At 47.1% G+C, this 4,494-nt stretch overlaps 1 pseudogene; it reads left to right on the top strand.

The window, feature by feature from the left end:
* Nucleotides 1-1,479: 1,479 nt before the first annotated feature.
* LOC147748404 (uncharacterized) lies at nt 1,480-4,103 on the top strand (annotated as a pseudogene).
* The last annotated feature ends 391 nt before the right edge of the window (nt 4,104-4,494 follow it).

Below are 4,494 nucleotides of genomic sequence, written 5' to 3'. Positions count from 1 at the left end.
TCTTTTTCTGTCCCGCATTTATCTTTTCTTCTCCGCCTCATCTCTTTCCCACCTTGGAATACTATTCTCTTTTTTATTACAATGCCTGTCCCTTCTCTTTGTCTCTTTCTCTTTTGTCCTTGCCTTTATCTGGTTTCTCCCTCTGGCCTATTTATAAATATTCTAACCTCTTATTCCTTTGTCTTTCCTTTCGTTGCCCTTCCCTCTCGATCTACTTCTTTTGATTTTCTGTTGTGCTCTATCCCCTCTTTCACAATTCTATCTTCCCCTCTTTCTCTCACCGTCCCTCTCTTCTTCCCTTCTCTGCACCTTCTCTCTCACTCATTCCCCTGTTCTTTATACTTTCTCACCTCTCTCGCGCACCTATTGTTACACTCTTTCTTTTTTCTCTCCCTCTCTTTGGTCGGAATGCTCCAACTCCCCCCAACACACACATACAGCCCCTCCCCCCTTACTCTTTTTCCTGACTTCCCTAATGCTTTATTTTCATGATTTATGGGGTTTTCAAAAGCAGCCGCAGCATTATGGTTTCTCTTCATACTTTGGAGAAGTGTGCAAGAAGTGTCTTCCATCTCTGCTCTGGCAGCGCCACCTTCTGGCGACCTCCTTTTGGCAGTCACTATAAAGGTTGAGGAATGCACCGTGGGGCCGTACTTGGATAGGACATACTACCTCTCACAGTGAAAATTAAATGGGACCATGCATGCTACACTTTGTAAAATTACGTAAGTGGCGTTGGTATACAGGTTGCTTACTGATTTAAACATTCAATTAGTACTATTCGCTCACCATTGTGATTACACTGACCTAGAATATGATTTACCCGTACACGATTGCAAACCATAATGAAAATTTTATGTCAAGAACGGAGGCTCCTATTATTATGCCTTCTTTTCTTGCTTTATTCTGAATAGCAGCAAGATAAGTAACAACTACAAATACCCAGAAGGCACAGGAGAAGAATTAGATAAGATTAGATTAGAGAAAACAAACAATGGACCAATCGTAACCAGGATAGAATATATGGCCAGCTCTGACCACACGTAGTCCTCTTTTCTTGCTGCTACGCAGTCAGATAAGTCGCATTCACTATTACTCCTTCATATTTATTGTGTTTTGCGCGTTTATTGCATTTATATTGCTTATTTACTGCTTGTTTGTTGCCATATTTGTTATTGTGCCTTCAGCGCGTTCGCGCTCGTTTTCAGCTGTCGGACTTTGTCCGCATTTCCTCCGGTCCCGTTTCAGGCCCGCCCCCACTCGCGCACTGCAGCGTTACCGCTGCGAACGTTTCACGCTCCCTGCTCCTCACCGGCTGTCTCCGACTGTGCCCTGTGGCTTCCTGCGGCTCGTCTGCCTCCCGCTTCCTGAGCAACGCGGTGCCCGCCCCCAGGTGAGTGTCTCCCTGCCATTCCGACCCATTTACGCCCCCTTTGTTCCCTGGTGCTATTAACCCCTTCCACACTGTTTTTTCCTGTCATGGAGATTCCAAGCTCTCCAGAGTTGGACAATGAGGAAAGCGAAGCTTTCAAAACAGACCTCAGTCAATTTATAAATAATTCTGTGGAGACTGCTGTCGAGGCTTCAATGACTCGTGTTTCCAAACACATGGAGAATTCCCTTTTGAGCCCCATGACCAAAGCTTTGGCCCCTTCTGCGGGGGATAGCAGAAAACGTAAACTGGTTCCTTCCACTTCTCTTTCCAAAAATGTGTCACTGTTGGGTCGCGAGTCCTCCTCGCATTTGACTGAGGACGTGGTTCCTCCCAGGCCTCCTACCAAGGAGTGGATAAAGATTGCTATGTCCAAAAGTAAAACTAAGACTAAAAATGTGGAGGTTCCTAAGAAGCTGGTCATTAATACCATTCCTGACACGGATGATGACGATGATATGGGTGACACAGATGACTTAGCAGATTTCTTTCAATTGGTTGATCCTCCTTCCCCCAAGAAAGCGAGATTGGATGCTTTTGCGTCTCAGCCTGTGTTGGATACGGAAGGCAATCCTATGTTTGACCCCTCTTCTATCAGACACCCTAATTCTACAGAGTAGTTTCCCACTCCTCATGTGGGAGAGTACATCTCCTCCAAGCTCCGTCTGCCTTTGGATAAGTCTGTTCGGGCAAAACTCAAATCTGAATGTCCCAAACCTTCCCTTCCCTGTCATGTTACCGTTACTCCTTCTATAGATCAGCCTCTCCTTACTTTCTTTTTGAAATTTGGCAAAGATCCACACAAGGGTGTGGATAAAGCTTGGTCCACTTGCCAGGACAAGCTTTTGGACGTTGTGGGTCCTTTGGCCCGGGTTTTGGACATGGCGGAGACAGCCCGCTTGAAAGGTTCGGACCTTAATCCTGAAGAAATTTCTTTGTGGCTCCAGAGGTCCTTTTGCCTTTTAGGTAATGCAAATGCAGCTATCATTCATGAGCGCCGTAAGGGCCTGTTAATCAAATTGGACCCAAAGTTTGCCAACTCGGCTTCCCAGGATCCTGGTGTCAAAGCTGACGGCCTTTTGTTTGGTGATTCCTTGGTCAAGGATCTCAGCCGTTATGTGTCCATTTTTGCTTCCTTGGACAAGGCCCAATTTTCCATCAAAAAAGTGTTTGCCCCTCGGGTTTTTGGCAGGGCCGGCAGAGGCAGGAACCGCTCTTCCGGCCGCAGTTATCCGAACCAAGGTCCCAGAGGCGCAGCCAACTCCGGCTATCAAGAGTTCAAGCCACAGTTTTACCCCCAACGTGGACGTGGTTTCCGGGGCCGAAGACAGAAAGACTTCCGTTCCAACAACAACAACGTCAACAACCAAGGTGAGCCCTTCCCCTCTAATCGGAGGTCGTCTTGCTCTCTTTCTTCACAGGTGGCGCACGCTCACAGCAGACCCCTGGGTCCTCAATTCTGTCCAAGGCTATCTCATAGAGTTTTACGCTCAACCTTTCCAGTCTATTTTTCTTCTTTCTTTGGTTTTTTGCGCAGACGTCGCTCTGCTCGTGTCTCAGGAGATTTAAAATCTTCTTCAAAAACAAGCCATCCTTGTCGCTCCCTTCGACCCTTCAGGTTTCCTAAGCTCCCTCTTTTTGGTTCGCAAAAAGAACAAGAAAGTTCGCCCAGTAATCAATCTCAAGTGGTTCAACCAGTTCGTAGTTTATCGCCACTTCAAGATGGAGACCATTCTCCATCTCAGAGATACCTTGCGCCAATCAGATTGAATGGTCAGACTCGATCTTCAAGATGCCTATCTCTCAATTCCTATTCACGAATCTCACACAAAATATCTGCAATTTCAGTGGTCCGGTGTCACCTACCGGTTCTGTTCGCTTCCTTTCGGACTTTCTTCCGCTCCTTGGTGCTTCACCAAGGTGATGAAGCCTGTGGTATCTCACCTACGCTCCCTAGGTATTCGTCTCATCATTTATCTGGACGATATCTTGATCATGCATTCAGACAAACAGACTCTTCTTTCCCATCTCGATGTCGCTCAGTCTCTCCTTCTCGATCTGGGTTTCCCCATCAATTCCGAGAAATCTATGTTAGTCCCTTCGCAGAGTGTGGAGTTTCTAGGCTTCCACGTGGACTCTTCCACTGCATCTCTTTATCTTCCAAAATCCAAGGTTTCAGCCATTCGGTCAGAGTTATGTCAAATTCATCGACTTTCCCAAGTGTCTTTACGTTCTCTGGCAAGAGTCGTGGGCCTTCTGTCGGCTTCCATTCAAGCCATATTTCCCGGGCCTCTTCACTATCGAGCCCTGCAACGCTTAAAGATACGTCATCTTCGCCAAGGCTTGGCGTATTCAGATCTCATCCTGTTAGACCTAGAGTCCCGTCTCGAACTACAATGGTGGATAGACCATTTAGATGCGTGGAACGGGAGAACGATCTTCACGACGGCCCCAGATTTTGTATTAGAATCAGATGCCAGTCTGTCGGGTTGGGGCGCCCGATGTGGTTCAATCTCGACTGGAGGTACATTGTCTCCAGAGGAGTCGTCATTGCACATCAATTGTTTAGAGATGCTGGCAGGCTCCTTTGCAATCCGCAGTCTGGCAAAGAACAAAGCAAGTTGTTCTATTCTCCTTCGGATGGACAATGTTTTTGCGGTCCGCTACATAAACCATCTATGTGGCACAAAGTCGAAACCTCTCGCAGAACTAGCAAAGAGTCTTTGGGAATTCTGTCTTCAGCACAAACTGTCTCTTCAAGCAGAATATCTTCCAGGCAGTCTCAATGCCATAGCAGATTGGCACTCTCGCTACCTTTGGGATTCAAGCGACTGGAAGCTGCTTCACTCCGTCTTTCTTTCTCTCTCCCAGAAATGGGGTCCCTTTTCTATCGATCTCTTTGCTTCCCGCCTCAATTTCCAACTTCCCGTTTTCTTCAGCTGGAGATCAGATCCACTTGCTCGGGCAACGGATGCCTTTCTTCAGGACTGGTCCCTGCATCTCAACTATGCATTTCCTCCGTTCCTGATGATCAACAGGGTTCTGGCCCAGGTACGTCGCCA

This window comes from Lissotriton vulgaris, chromosome 1_1 (genome assembly GCF_964263255.1).
Source record: "Lissotriton vulgaris chromosome 1_1, aLisVul1.2, whole genome shotgun sequence".
In the NCBI taxonomy this organism is placed as follows: domain Eukaryota; kingdom Metazoa; phylum Chordata; class Amphibia; order Caudata; family Salamandridae; genus Lissotriton; species Lissotriton vulgaris.
Note: the sequence above shows the minus strand (reverse complement) of the source record. Positions and strands in the feature narration are given on the sequence as shown.